Source organism: Anguilla rostrata, chromosome 2, assembly GCF_018555375.3.
Source record: "Anguilla rostrata isolate EN2019 chromosome 2, ASM1855537v3, whole genome shotgun sequence".
NCBI lineage: Eukaryota > Metazoa > Chordata > Actinopteri > Anguilliformes > Anguillidae > Anguilla > Anguilla rostrata.
The window spans coordinates 6,966,274-6,982,350 of record NC_057934.1 but is presented as its reverse complement, the minus strand read 5'-3'; the positions used below and the strand labels follow the sequence as shown (position 1 = coordinate 6,982,350).

The following is a 16,077-nucleotide window of genomic DNA, read 5'->3' as shown; positions in this document are numbered from 1 at the left end:
TGGCTTTCGTTTGCAATTGAAAATATCGTAACTCAAGGGCAGGGAAAGACTTTACGAGTCGCTCGGCTTGAGTCCTTCCGCGTCACCGGTCTGTCCACATGTGAGTCGTATCGGTTTCAAAGACCCCTCTGTAACAAAATACAGGTAGCTTTTTCTTTTTTTTTTTTTTTAAACGAAGGAGCAGGTTTACCGAAGGTATTAACACGTCACGATGTGTTTGCGTCAACATTAGTTTCAGCGCTTTTAGTGCGAGGCCCACGTACAAACTTGTGTCGTGTGTTCCTGATGTGCCGACAGAGTGTTCACAAACACAAAGTTTTTTTGTGTTTTTTTAAAATCCTCTGGTTGTAAGATTTTGTTCTGTGTCTCCTTTCGAGTGGCGCTTTGAGGTGGAGGTAAGATAACGGTCATGCCCGCAATGGATCGTTGGAGTGCCGATTTGCAAAACAATGGCGTACCGATAGGACTCGCCAATGCTGGTCTGATGGGTACTAGCCTGTTCTGATGTTTTTGCCCACGTTGTGGCCGCAGGCAGTGTTTGGACGCCAGATAAATCAATCTGGCGGAGGTAACAGGGGGTCACAGGTGAAATAAAGTTTCAGTGTGTTTGTGTAGCGTGGTTGAGACATGTGAGTTAGCCCTGGAAAAGAACGTGACTGGTTGCCTTGACGATGGGCCTTGGCCCTTACCTTAGTGGGCGAACTGTGTCTGGCGTTACATGGGCTGTGGTCTGAAACCAACAATTTGACCTTCAACCCCAGAACAAGTATCGCAAATGACTCCAAGGCGGGCGTTTCAGAAGCACCTCGAAATTATCAAGAAGCTGCACCGCCTGGCATTTGGAAATGGTTCCATTTTGGCGGGAACGCCAAGCGGAGCTGTCTGCTGTTTGAACCGGGCCCGTGCCAAAGCTCCCTCGGTGGAGGGCAGTGCATTATGGGAAACGGAACACACGGGAAGGGTGGGCGAAACAGGGGACGATGGAGGCGTTTCTCCATGTTCCAGCTGCATCCCCCCCCCCCCCCAACCCCTCACTCCTGCCCCCCCCCCAACATTCAGCCAAAAATCCCTCCGTGATCAAAAGAGAAATAAAAACGTCTGGGGGGAGAGAGAAGGCCAAGACTGACGTTTTTTTTTTCACTGGCCAAAGAAAAGCAGGGGAGTGAAAAAGGATTTAACAACAGCGTCCTTTGTCTGAAGAACGCAGCTGCACTGACCCCTGTGCACCTGTACTGTCTTTGAACCATTGTTCCATGGTGGGGTTTTTTTTTTGTTGTTTTTTTGTGCTCAGGTAGAAGTCAGTCTGGGGTTGACAACATTAACGTTTCCATGGAAACTCCTGGTCAAAGAATGGAAAACAATCATTGGTCCAGCCATTCATTTGAAGTCCCCCGCCTCAGAATTGGGGGGGGGGGGGGGAGACAGGGGAGACAGGGGTTAGAAGCTTTGCCAAAACAGTGCATACCTTTCTCTCACAAAACACAGGGTTTTTTCTTCTTGGCTACTCTACCGCTTACTGAAATAAGATAATACAGGTGTTTGCCAAGAATTCCTTCTTTTTTGTGTTTGAGCTGGAGAAAGTGAACATACTGAGAATGGAGAGAGAGAACCGGGCAGATTGGTAGACTGCGCTGTTCTCCAAACTTATGCCATGTTGCACTAGCTCTTAAACTTTTTCAATATCGGGACCCGAATTAGAAATTCAGAACCTTTCAAGGACCTGCGTTATCAGTGTCTGTGAGGCTTTCTGAGCCGTCATATCGCACTTGGACTGAAGGTCGGCTGAGCGGCACTGAACGTTTGATTGCCGGTGAAAGCTTTAATCTCGTTGGACGTTTATGGCTGTGCGAGGTTGCCTTGTGGTGTCTGGGCGGTGTTTTTGGCGGAGTAACCGCCCCGCGGTGTCTGCTGAGAGCCGAGAGCCGAGCCCTCCTGTCCCGGGCCATAATCACTTCCCATAAACAAAAATATTTATCTATTGGGGAATTGCTGAAGGTGAGCCCCCTTTCCCCTGGCGCCCCCCTTTTGTGGTCGGCGCTCTGAGCGTTTTCTTTCCGAAACTTTTCGGCTCGCACCTGGTGTGGGGGGCTGGGCGGGAGGGGGGGCAGGCTGGCTGCTTCTAAAGAAGACGTGACATTTCATTAATTTCAGCCAGTAAAGGTCCGCCATTGCTCCCCTCTCTCTCTCCGTCTCTCTTTAATTCTCTCTCTCTCTCTCTCTCTCTCTCCGTCTCTCTTTAATTCTCTCTCTCTCTCTCTTTCTTTCTCTGTCTTTCTCTCTCGTTTGCTGATTCCTTGCCTATTACTTTTTTTTTTTGTGGCATATTCTTAATCTGCTCAGTTCCATGGGGTACGCAGTGAAGGGGGGGGGGGGGGAGGTGGGGTTTTCCCCAGGATTGGGCTCCCTCCAAATTCCTCAGCTTGACCAGTCCATTAATCTTTTTCTCCTTCCAGTAATTAAGGGCAGACTCAGTAACTTCTCAGAGGGGGGTCAGAGTAGAGGCAGGGGGTGGGGCCTGGGGACTATTTTTCCATTCACAAACGCTGGTAGATTGTTTTTTTTTTTTCATCACTAAATATGTGACTTCACTGAATGTCCACTCTCAACACCCTGGGTTTACCCATTGAGAGAGGCTTTACTTTCCGACCTGTAATATGTTTTGCAGTATACGTATGCAGTGTGTATTTTTCAACCAGAGGTCATTCCTCCCCTCCCCTTAAAAGGCAATCAAGCTTAAAAATTTTTTTTTTAAAAAAGGCCAGCATTTTTAAGGTATTCAGGGAAGAGTGATGATTACAAAGGCCATGAATGCGCAGTCTGTTCGGGTGGAGGATCCGATGGGGTCCCTGAATAGCTCCATTCAGGCCGTTCAGGGATCTGATGGGGTAACCAGGTGATCAAAGGGCAGGGGGATCGAATTTTCCCGTCCCCCTCTCTCCGGACGCGCTGCCGGGCCCCCTCACCTGGAAAAGCGGAATGAATAGGGACGGAAAGATGAAAGGGAGGGATGGACGGATAAGATAGCGTCATTCAGGGAATTTTAATGCGTCATCGTAAAAATATTACCGGGAGGAGTAGCGTAGATTTCTTCTGCTGTCATGTGCGCCTGCAGCATTCATTGGAGAATTTAACATTTAAAAAAATCAGCTTCACATTTAAAGAAAAAAAACACTCGCCTGGTGACTCCTTCTTTGACTCTGGGTGCGTTATATTTGCAGTTTAATTTATTCACTTTTGATTTATTTACCTATGCCGTCTTTTGCCATTTCTTATGTACTGTCATGTCATACTGTATGTTGTACTGTACTGTGTCTGTACTGTATGCGTCGTTTTGTGCTGACTGTGTTTATTTTACCTATTTTCTGTTGCTGACGCCTCTTGGCCAGGTCATCGTTGTAAATGAGAATTGGTTCTCAACTGATTTTACCTGGTTAAATAAAGGTCAAATAAAATAAATAAATAAAATGAATCGCTTGCGAGCGACGCAGAGACTGTTCTCGGCGCACAAAGGGCTCATAACCGTCCCCCGGCGTGTAAAATACTTCCGCACTTGGGGCCGTTAATCACGCCGTCCCCGAAAGTGACGGTTAGTGTGTAACCCCCGCGCCCTTTGACGGCATAAAAGGGGCTGCCCGGTTCCAGTCCCGTGCCAAATCGCACAAACGAATATCATTTCACGGCCGTTAGCGTGCGGAAGCGGGGGCGCGATCGGCACAGCTGGAGGACGGCGAGCGGATAAATCACCGCCAATTAAAAGGAGATTAACTTCTTTTGTAAAGTCAGAAAAAGGACTGTTGGGGCGTTGAAGTCTGACGACCCCAGGGTGGAAAAGTTATAACTGAAACGTGTTTTTTAAGTTAAGTTGCGTCGTGCGTGATTTCTGATCGTAGTCATCGTAGCGGCGTATAATCGTAGTAATTAGGTGATGTCACACGTTTTCGGGCGATGTGAGCGGTGGAATAAGGCGACATGCCCTCAGACATTCCGTGATCCCAGCCGCGGAGCGGATTCACAGACTAAAATATACATGACATTTTGAAAATATGTATTGCGGTTTGCGTTTTTTCACATGGCGATAATATTTGAAAACATTCCCTGCAGCCCCCCCGGGAGTTTTCGGTAAGACACGTCACGGACCGAAATGTACTGTCATATTTTGTTGAGAAACAGCCAGGGCTTTTTTTTTTCTGGTGTCTAAATGTTACGGCATTTCAAATGAAATATGATCCCAGGTCTTGACGCGCCTCTCACCGGTTCGGTCCGCTGAACGCCAGCAGTGTGATGTGATGTAACGCAATGCAATGGAGAATCGCAAGGAATGGCATCCTTTGATGACTCACCTGCGTTACGTACCCGAGCGTGACTCACGACAACAGGAAGTGTGTCTCATGTGCTGTTTATTTTACGTGTTATTTATGGACCTGTGCATATTTCCTTACAAGGACACACCTCTTTTTTTTCTAATCCTGCGTCATTAGTGAATAGTTCACTGTTTACTTCTCCTGTATCTCTCAAGTGAACCAGTCAAAGCAGTCCATGTGATTGGGTTTTGATGCGGCAAGTCTAAACATTGCATTATCAACATTTGTTATTGTTACTACGTTATTATTACTTCATTATTACATTGTTATCCATAGCAAATGATTAATATTATTATTTTTATTAAAAACATACTATCCATTATTATAGCTGGATATTATGTACATTCACATACATTTCATCATAAATTGGCATTTTACAGTGTGCCTGTGCCACACCTGTTTTTAGCACAGTGGGTGGGCCCCTGGTCATTCTTATCCTGAATTGGTTTGGCTTTCCCATGTAAATTAATATGCACAAATCACTGTCTTTTATCTTCTGTCGCCTGTTCCACTCATCCAAGACAACAGGGTCTACATCCCTATTACTCAAATAATAGTCCTTGAAGGCCGAGAACTGCTAGTTTCCCACCCTCCCTTTGCCTGGCTGTCCGGTGTGAAGACAATTGTCTAGCCAATCAGAAGCACTATTTGTTCAGTTTAGCCAATCAGAGGCACTATTTGTTCAATTTAGCCAATCAGAGGCAATATTTGTTCAGTTTAGCCAATCGGAAGAGCTAATTGTGCAGTTTAGCGCCACATAGAGTGCTACTTTTGAGGCAAAAGCCTGCCGGACGAAGGCAAAAAACCTAGCGGCGTCTGCTTCGGGGCCGTCCGAGCAAAACCGTCTGGCTCCGCGAGTATCTGAAATATCAGAATGTCATTCACTCAAGCGACACACCTTCTTCACTTCGCAACATTAGCGGGAGCTCAGTCACTGCATCTGTAAGCCTCGCTCTTAAGAAAGGGCCCATTATCGATGCACTCGGTGAATTCGTGAATGTAATAGGCCTCGCTTGCGGGGATCGATTCCCCGCCGGCTTATCGACTCTCCATTTATTCGGCCGTACGGCACGCAAGGAGTCGGCGGCGGCGGCGGCTAACCGGCTGCGCGGCGTCTTCAGAAAACCGTTTTCCTTCGGTTGTCATGGCGATCGCGTCGATCTCGTCGCGCGGGGAACGAGGCTAATTTATACGACGGCTCTTGTTGCGCGGCTTCGCCCTCGCGCGAGCGCCAAGCTCTCTCGACACACAGCCACGCGACGTCCACGAGAAATAAGATAAACAGATTACGTTTCATCACGGTACTGGCGTTTGGCAGACACTCTTATCGAGACCGACTGACAATAAGAAGGCAAACATGAATAATATTAAATCATTCCTTAGAAACAACCCCAGTAAATAAAAATAAACCTCCCAAGTTAATAACATTCTTATTGGCTCACCCAACATGTCATTGTTATGACTGCTGATCTGTTAATGTGCTGGTGATTAATCATCAGGTCTGAAGAATGAATTTTTAAATAGCACCATCATTTATTTTAATTACCACTTAGAAGGTAAGTAGATGTATGTAGATTACATGCATTTTGTGCACTAAATCACTGATCACAAATTTCCCCCAATGCCCATATAAGTCATAGCCTGGCAACGGTTGCATTAGTAAACCATTGCCACGGCGATAACTGACATATCTGTTGAAGCATTTTCTCTCCGGGCCACAGGACACACTGTAATTGGCAGATTTAAACCGTCGGTTGGGTGCGACGCGGCAGAACACAAACACTGAGAGAAGATGAATGCGTCCCTGCTAAACTCTCGCCAGCTTGCCCAAGTCATTACCGACAGCCGCACGTCGACAAGCTGTACCCTCTCAGATAATGCCGTATAAACGTTTATTTAGCAAGATATATTTATTCCCCGCTAATGTCACCAGGCAGCATAATGGCCCTTATTGTCCTCTCTTCTGTGTGCTTCCGAACGTCCTCATTTGACTCCAGACAAACACGAAGGGCCAGCATTAAAGATATGAATCACCCAGTGTCTATGGCTACGCGTGACACCGGTATCTATGGTTACACGTGAGCGTGAGCCAATAGCATACCTCCTACTACACTGATGGTGGTTGTCTGTGTGTGTGTGTGTGTGTGTGTGTGTATGTGTGGGCGGGTGGGGAAGGGGGGGGGGGCACACACCAAGCTTGGCTGAGAGCAGTCGAAATGTGAGAAATGGTTATTGTGTATTTGTAGCTCAGAAAGAACATCTGCATTGCCCTCAGCATTGTGGGTTCCTGCCTGATCACTGCCCTCTGTAACGTTCTCTGAGTGTAATATGTCCCGTCTGGGTATTGCATTACCGGACCATGAGCTGGGAAGCAAACCGTCCCCCCCCTGTGAGGACAATGAGATGAAAATGCGAGATATGAATCTGTGTTTGACTTTTATTTCCAGATGCTCCTCCTCGCGTCAATTCCATCTGTGTGAAATGAACATTTATATGATGTGAGTTTGAATTGAACTATTTATTTTTATTGCACCATTTCCAAATATGGCAGGTCTGAAAGAGTTAAGTCCCTGATTTCAAAACTTCCTGATCCGGGCCATTTTAAGGCAATTGTTTTCATTTTTGGACGTGTTGGAAAATTAATGGGAAACACCTGTTCCTGCACTAAAACTTGCCGTTGTGGTGTGCTGCCTAAGTGATCATTCAGATGCTGTCTTGGCAATGCAGTCTTACCACTCATTTTGAGTAAGAATTTTGCATTAACACATTGCAAAACGCCTTGGAAATTGCATTTGGTTTTTTCACAGTGATCATTTGGTCAGGCCCTAATGTTAAACGCTCACTGACAGCGAAGGTGAATAGCATTACAGCTAGCAGCGGCAGACAGTGAAGGTGCTTCGCAGTTTTTCCAGAGAGCTACTGAAAACTTTGAGAAGAAGAACGAGTCGCGTAAGGTACAGAGGCCAGGATCCCTCGTTAAGTCTCCTTTCTAAAGGCCAAAGCAATTTTTTGCTTCCGGCACGTTCCGGGGAAGGTCAGTCCGAAACGTGAGAGCCTTCAGGGTAAAAGCTGTGCGGTTTCGAAAATTCCGAGCACGCCAAGATAGCCTGCATCCTGTGATTTGCAGGTTTCATTTATTTAACTGTTTAGTTATTATGGATATCAGTGCCCATGGTATTCTGTTCAGGAAAAGCCGTAATAAAACCCTGTTCATGCTAACCAGTGCCGCTATGCATTACTAAACTCGACGGGCTGGGTGCCATTGCTTTTGACCAGAGGAAGCCAACTCTAGGATTCCAGATGAGGCATAACAGGTATCTGGCAGTGATGGCTGATCACCTGCTGATGTCATGGGAGTCGGAGTAAATGTTTTTCGGTTCAACATCTCTTTTGCTTTTCTCGTCAGCGCAAGTCCTAATTTTCACCAGGAGTGTGCCTGTGCCCTCGGCTAAAGGTAGAGTTTGATAATGCGGGTCTCAGCTGGTTAGGTCTGCAGCTGCGGATAATAGCAGTGCTTAGTCTCAAGGACACGCCTGACTTGCCGCTGTTTCTTGTCGGGCAAGGTGTGCCGTGGCACAGGTGAATTTCACCTTATCCGTCATCATCACAGTTGGCATCGACCTGCTGTCCCTCGTCAGAGTGAGTCACCCATTCATAAGAGCGAGTTCACAATGACAGGTTCCTGGTGCTAATTAAAACACTCCTATATTTAAACAGAACAAGTACAGTGCTGAAGGCCAATGTATTTATAAGAAAAAAATACAAAAGCACTGGCATTCAGAAAGCAGCGTACATCATTGGCATTTCAACATATCTGGGCCATTGTCCTTGTCATGAGATTATTCACCTTTGCCAAAACCAGTTCAACAAGGTAAAGTGCAAGAAGACTTTGGAGTAGACTTCCACAGAATCATTCTAATTGTAATTATAGACATTCCATCATCTAATATTTAATGAAGTTTTTTGAATTTTTGGTACTATTTCATATTATTAGGACTTTTATATTTAGTATTGCATATTGTTATATTTGGCAGATTATTCCAAGGCTAAATGGAGACATAAATGGAGGTATGAAATTACAAGCAGCACGCTCTTGGGTAGTCCCTAATAATAAAAAGCTTACGTGGCATAGCGGCAGATTAAAAATGAAAGCACCGTGTTCCTCGGTCTGAATTCCCACCGAGGTGATCTCCGGTCTTATTACCCGCCGATGACAGGGAGGCGAACGCTGGAAGACGACGGAGGCGGGAATGGCGGGAACATCGCGCCTCGCCGAGCGTCGTCTCCCCTGGCAACGGGCGTCCTTCTCGTCGGTCTGGAAAGACTAACGTGAGAATTAAATTAACGGGTGGTGTGTTACCAAAGTCAAGCCCTTGACCCCCCCCAAACCCAACCCTTCTCTCCCCCCCCCCCGCGCTGGCCGCTAATGGAGCGGAGCTATCGACGGGGCACGCCGTTTCCCTGGAAACGGCAAAATCCAATCTCGAGATGCCCCTGAGCCCTGGCTTCTCAGCTAGGGACGTGTTCTTGAAAAAGAAGAAGAAGAAGGGGGAAAACCGTCATGGTTGCCAATCAATCACCAAAATTAAAATGAAACAATTACAATGACCCTGACCCAAAAGTGGCACTGGGAGTCACACACTGAAAAGATCTAGTTATTGTGGGGACTTACTCTGTCTTTAAAGTTCCTGCAGGGGAGTGGGCCGCTTCACTAGCTGCAGTAAAGAAATGGCCAGTTCGCAGTGAGTAACATTGGCACTTGCGCCACAGGCAGCTTCTTCCTGGTTCTGCCGTCATTTCCAGCACTCTCCAAACAAATCTAAACTCCCTACCACCTAATGCTCTTTAAACAGAATACATTTTGTGTATACTGTGAATATATTTGAGTGCTCACGTTGGGCACTAGTTAATAGCTTACTGTTCCTGAAAATAGAGGCTTTAATTGTTGGTTCCTTTCTAATTAGCTTGTGTACCAGTGGTGATACTGTAGAGCTGGGCATATAAGACATATATATACATATACATATGACATATATCAACATACTACACCATTTCAACACCATTGATGGCAATGAAACTTTTAGCCTCTTCTTAACTCGAAATGTTGATATTTTCCTTTTGCTTGTAATGTCATTATGTCATTCTTGCTAGACTGGTAAAATCACAACACCCAACAACTAAAAAAAAAAAAATATTTTATGATATCATGGGGGGATGACAGCCGTTTTTAAAATGAGGACTACACTCACCTCTGTAAATATGCACAGCTGAGACACCTGAGACTTGAGGAAATGTCACATTTCTAAAACAGAACGCAGAGCAGGTCATGTGCTTCGCTGTTTTCCGCAGCATCTGACAAACAGACTGCAGTCTGTCTGCTTTAAAAATACTGTGAAGCTTTCCATTCGGTGAAAAAAAAGGGTTTCAGAACCTTCAGCGAAACTGCAAGGCTTTTTATATGATGCAAGAAATGTGGGACAAAATCTGTAGGGTGGCTGATTTCCAACTGAGCTATGAGCCTCTTGGAGCTGAAAGGGGCTGCCTGTCTGCTCTACTAAACTGTCTTCAGCTGCTGTTCATGCGCTTATCCAGAAATGTAGCTAAAATGAGAGATGGCGTAAATGTTGTAAATGTAAAATGGTGTAAAAGGGCCAGAAGTTGGCATGGAAACACATACGGCCCTGACTGCCCACCTCTGGTTTAGACCCGATTTTTGTGTGAAATAAAAGGCATTTAAGTTCTTATTTTGAGTGTGAAACACGCTTATTCACTTATATTTCCACTTATTTTTATCCTGTCATTTGATTTTGTGTGTATTTTACCCTCATTTTGAATCCCTTGACTCGTGTGTGAGGCACATTGAGCTATTTGATTCTCTGTATGACAGGTGCTTTGTGAAGTTATTATTTATTATTATTAAAAGTAACTATATAAAAATTCAAATAGATAGCGGTATAATTTAATCATAACGCACTTTCTCCGAACGTTGCTAAAATCTCAGACTTATTTCGCTTTTCTTCTTTCGTGGTGAGTTGCAAACTCACATTGATGGTGCCCCTGCTGTGCCGAAGACCAGATCAGGGGTTCTGCTCCAAATGGACTGACGAATGCGTCTGTCAATAAATAGACTCTCTGAGCTCACCTGTTTTTACAGTAAAAAAAAAGAAAGAAAAGAAGCTAATGGTCATTACCACACAGGTGTGAACCCATCAAGCACTTATCAGCTTGGTTCCTGTCTGCAAAATCTCAAATGGGTTTCCATTCTTATGTTTGTTCCCCGCACGGTTAATGGCTAAGCTGGCATTTGCTAAAAAGCTTTTGAAAAAGGAACTTTTAGTCATGTGTTTTTAAAAATGTAATCTAGCAATAATGTACGTTCGTTCTGAAAAATGTGCTAATTCTTTTTATGGAGCCCAATTTCTAAACATGACGTTTTTTGTCTCTGTTCTATTCACAGCAAGCTCCTTTTTTCTCCTCCTTGACATCGAGGCCTTCCTCTTAGCATTCAGCCTCATCTAATATTTTTTTTTGTCTTGAAGTACAAAAACATCTCTGCTGGTGTCTGCAGCCAGGCATCAAATGTAGATCTGATTCTTCTTGTCACCATGGCAACAATCAGCTGTCTGAGGCTCAGGAACCTTGGGAAAGAAAGAAAGAGAACACATAGAGAGGGGGAGGAGGAGGGAGAGATGGAGGGAGGGAGGGAGAGAGAGAACTAGACAAAAGGTCAAAAAACAAACAAATCTGTAGGCTGGTGATTAATTTTTCTCTGGCCGTTTTTACACTTGCATCCCATACAGACAACGTTTTGGATTCAGGAATTTATGATATATGCGGCTGTGCATTTTTAATGCGTTGCGTGTCCGTTTCCACGCGTTTGGACCGAGATTGCGTTTCTCCTGGCTGTTTGCTATTTATTACGGGATTTCATGTGCCAGTACGATGCTGGTAATGGGAGAGTTTACGGTCTGAACCAAAAGCGCCTCCAAGTGTGATTCAAATTGGGTTCAGGTGAAGTCAGGTCTATATTCTATGTCTTGCATTTTGGATTTGTCAAGAAGTGTGATATGTGTCACAATAAAACAAACGTAAATGGGGGCTGTATAAATGCTTGTGGATGGCCATGGATTCTTCGTCTTTGTCCCACATTACATTAAAATTAATTAATTAATTAATTAATTAATTAATTAATTAATTCATTCATTCATTCATTCATTCGTCCATTCATCCATTAATTCATCCATCCATATCCTTCCTCATGACCATGTTTTGTTTGCACCCTTTTGGAATGAAAATAGACCTTATTTGTATAGTTTTTTATCTACACAGTACAGACCTGCCTACAGTTTTGATAGCTTTGTTGAGTGGTGTTGAGGTAAAGTAAACTTTCCCAACGTACGGAGGGCACAGGAGGGCATTGTTTACGGCTTGCAACATTCGATTGCTGCAGTCAATCAAAAACAGTCTGACAAAACACCAGAATGAAAAAAACCTGATCTGTACCCAAAGAAAACAGTGAGGCTGCCCATTGCTGACTTTCTCTTTCTCTCTTTCTCTCTTTCTCTCTCTCTCTCTCTCTGTAAAATACAGAAAGAGAAGATTTTCTTTGTGACTGAATCGTCTTGGCATCAGAATTAAGAGCCCCCACCAATCCCCCCCCCCCCCCTTGTGGAACTGGGCCGTCTGGCGATTGGGTGTAACCATGGCGACCGCGGCGGCAGAGCACCTGGCGAACGCGGCCCCTCGAATTCGTGACTCCTGAAGGACGGCGGTATTAATAGCGGAAAAGGGTGGGAGCCGGCGGCCCCGTGACAGCTGTGTCCCAGCCGACGCCCGGAGGACAGGTGCGTGTGACTCTGGGGGGGGGCGGCTATGGGGGGGTGTGATAATGAGCTTTTCCTGAAAAAATAAAAAAGGAAAACTGGAGCAGACTAGTCCACGTGCTGACTTTCGCCAGGAGCGGGGGGTGGGGGGGGGGGGGTTGAGGGACTGGGGAAGGATGGGAGATATAAACTCCGCCTCAAAACAAAAGCAGTGAATGAGGAGGAAGCAGCCATCAATGCGCAGACGATCATTTTAATATGATGAATGAATCTCCGCCATATGCTCCATATTGCTATAGAATACGCGCTCCGCGGGCGGGGCCTTGGCAGTGTCGATGTGACACGTGCTTATAGTGTGGCCAGCAGGGGAATGTATGGAATTATTTTATTAATTTATTTATTTTTCAACGTAACGTTTGGCGTATTAACCAGACGGGCCACTGGAGACGACCGCTGGAAGTAATTAAATTTTCAGATGACGACGTTTTTTTCAATGTACGAGATCCCCTCGTGACACGAGCGAATTACCCGCGTGATGCGAACGGACAGTCGTCTGTCGTAAATTGACCGAAGCGATGGAAATGGTCCAGTGCACCCGAAACCCCAAAACACCGTATGTTCCTGACAGCGCATTCGTTTGTATTGCAGGAAATGCATTGTTTTCCTGTCTGCTTCCTTAACTTGCTTTTTTTTGTTTGCTTTGAAATTGCATTTTTACATTACCTTGCGTGCTTGTGGGTATGCAGGTCGTATATGAATATCTGTCCCATTCCTGCTGTCAGCCACTATACATTTCAGGAATATCCACCTACCAAACCGATCAAAGATCATAACGTGCTGTAATGCGTCCCACCCTGGCCCGATACGCTTTCCTCTCTGTTTTCCGCCAAGTCGTCAGAATTAGCTTATCTGTAGCCTTCCGCTACAGTGTTCTAAATTCTATTTTATTTGTAAACAGTAAGCGTATTGGGTGCCCTTTCAGTGCATTTTACGTTCACACGGTTCAAAATAAATTTTAAAAAAGCTGTCACGTTTCATTTCTCTCAGTATGAATGGAGCCATAAGAAATAAATAGCGTAAATAAAAAGATAGAGGAAGAATTTCCCATGGAACGTAAAGAGCATGTTGGCGCACGGCCCTGTCGGAAATTTTGTTGTATTTCACACGATAATTCACTTGGCTCAGGGTGTTTGTAATTATGTCTATTTCTGATAAATGAGGTGTTTACATTGTGAAATGCCTTATGTATAATGGCCTATCTTGCATATGACCTATCTTTCCTTATGTGTAATGCCTATCTTAATTTGTTGACATTGAAATGTATTGTGTGTGACCTTTTCCAGCAGCAACGTTCAGTCCTTACGTAGACAATGGCACAGAGGCTTACTGTCTGTTTGGTTTTTTTTTTACTTTCCTGTCTTTGTGAATAAAAGTAGCATGGTGCTCACCTCTGGGAAAAAAAAAAAAAACAGAAAAACTGGGACAGGGAAATCTCGTTTTCACCCAAAGGAAACTTGTGACAGACTGCGGGGAGGACGTTCCCGACGGGAAACGTTTAACGCGTCCGAGCCGTAATCCGTTTAACGCATCGGAGCGGAGCGGGGGGGGGGGGAGCGGGGGAGTCGTCACGGCCGTCGCGAAGCTTTCCCCGCGAAGCGTCACACGTGACAGCGGCGGCGGCGTCCGTCTCATCTCGAGGTTCGTCTCTTAAACAGGGCGAAGCGAGCTCGGAGATATCCTCCGTTATATAAAAACCGCGCTTTGAAGTCGGGTAGGCTAATGTCATACTAAGCCGTCCTAAATCCCTTCTTCTTCTTTTTTCTTTTCTTTTTTCTTCTTTTTTTTTCTGGGGGTTTTTTTCGTGAAGCTTTTCCTCTCGCTCCGGTTGCCAGGAATTCGGTCACACTTCCTGGGTTCTCCCTAAAGATAGATGAGACTGTATATAAACTATGGCATTAATCACAGCTTCAGGAGCATGGGTGGGGGGCCGGGGGGGTGTGGGGGAGGGGGGGGGGTTGGGTGAGAAACAAATCTCCCTTGGACGATATGTTCTGAATTTCTGAGATGTTAGATGGAGGAGGGGGGGAGCCATGACAACGTTGATGTGACGGCTTCCCTACACCACCCGCCGGCGGGATGAGAGTGAGATGCCCTGTCGCCATGGAAACAAGCAGCCACTGTCAGTCAGCTGACGTCCATTTGGGACTCAGCCTGGCTCAAGCAGTGGGCTTATTCCAGTCGCTTGTTTTATCCGTCCTTGTCTCCTCGGTCCTCACCTGACCTGGAAACCAATCGAGGTCCGCCATCTCCAAGGAAGGAGCTAGGAGCAAGGAGCAAGGACGCTGCCGAAGGATACTTGAGCAAGGAAACAGCGGTGCATACATTGCTAAAGTATTTCTTTCAGAACATGTGACATAACTGATCGACCTATGGATACACCTCTCCCAATCTGCCAATATCTGTATTTGACGTGGCTTCAAACTGACGCTTGACTGACTAACGATGTTCCATTTGCCTAATACACGTTACCTCGATTCCTCCGTCCGTGCAGCCTTTCCTTGCTTCCTCTCCTTGTGTCCTACATTGGGTGGAGCTAGCTGAGGGGTGAGGATAGGATGAAAAACTTTTCATCCACGTCGCACACGCCTGGTGTCCCTCATCTATTACGGCCTACAGACTTAACCCCAGAACACAATCCCTGTGTGTGAAAGCGACTGGCTTGGAGGTGCATTGTGTCATATTGACGATGAAACCTCCCAACGTCATGGCAACGGCGCTATTGGATTAGGCTGGAAGAGATTCTCTAATGGTGGCGGTGGATGAAATGGAAACTCCCCCATCCCCTCCAAAAAAAAAAAAATAGAAAAAGAGATCACTTTCACAACACCATCTGTGTTCTGTGAGAAAGGACAAACCTGGTACGAGCAACCACAGAGTTTCTGTTTTTCTTTGTTTGCCAGATTGTGTGCCAGATTTTTGGTGCTTCACAGGTGAACTGCTCAACCACCATGCTATATGTCCCCTGCACACACCTTTTCTGCAGAGGTGAAAGGGCTTTTCTCAGCAGCGAACACACACACACACACACACACACACACACACTCACATACAGACACATTAACTCACTCATGCCCACACACACACACACACACATACACACACTCACATGCAGACACATTCACTCACACATGCACACACACACGCGCGCGCACACACACATGCAGACACATTCACTCACACATGCACACACACACACACGCGCGCGCACACATGCAGACACACGCTCACACACAGACACGCACACACACGCTCATGGTCCTTTGCGATACTGCCTGATAACATCAGAGACAGTTATGTGAGGGAGCTGTTGCAACCACACACCAGCGAGGGGTGATTGTACAGTATCAGAAGGGAACTAGCCAACTGTCAACTCAGCCAGTGTGAACACCGACCAGAAAACCAGACTGGCAGCAAACAGCCAGCCTGACGTCTTAATGTCCCCACAAGTATCCATGTCCCCACAAGTTCTGAGAATGTCTGCAGGCCCATTTCTGTGAATCTCCTTCAGCCTCAGTGCACTCAGTACAGTGCTGTAGGAATGTATTAATGTGTAACATTTCACAGTTAGGTTTTTTGCCTGTTTTTTTTCTTTTAGGTGAAGCTAATTTGAATCAACATGTGGAATTATTTTTTATTTTATGAGTGGCATAGTGTCCACCAGTAGTCTTGAAGAGTCTTAGGGAGTGTAGTTTTTGTTTTTTGCTCAGCGCTTCATTGGTTTTTTTTTTCCTGGTCCGAATCGGTTGCTGATTTATAAGGTAGAAGCTCTAGCCATGCCCTACAGCTCCCCAGGACCTGAGCTGGGAGTCCCTGATACTGTGATAATGAGAGAG

The 16,077-nt window shown here is 45.6% G+C and overlaps 1 long non-coding RNA gene across 2 annotated transcripts in view; it reads left to right on the top strand.

Annotated features, from left to right (window-relative positions):
• The window catches only part of LOC135244667 (uncharacterized), a 180,067-nt gene that overhangs the window by 131,091 nt on the left and 32,899 nt on the right, over positions 1-16,077 (top strand). For both annotated transcript variants that reach the window (XR_010327028.1, XR_010327029.1), the window contains one exon: positions 11,952-12,205. This is a non-coding gene — a long non-coding RNA (uncharacterized LOC135244667). The remainder of the gene's footprint in view (positions 1-11,951; positions 12,206-16,077) is intronic.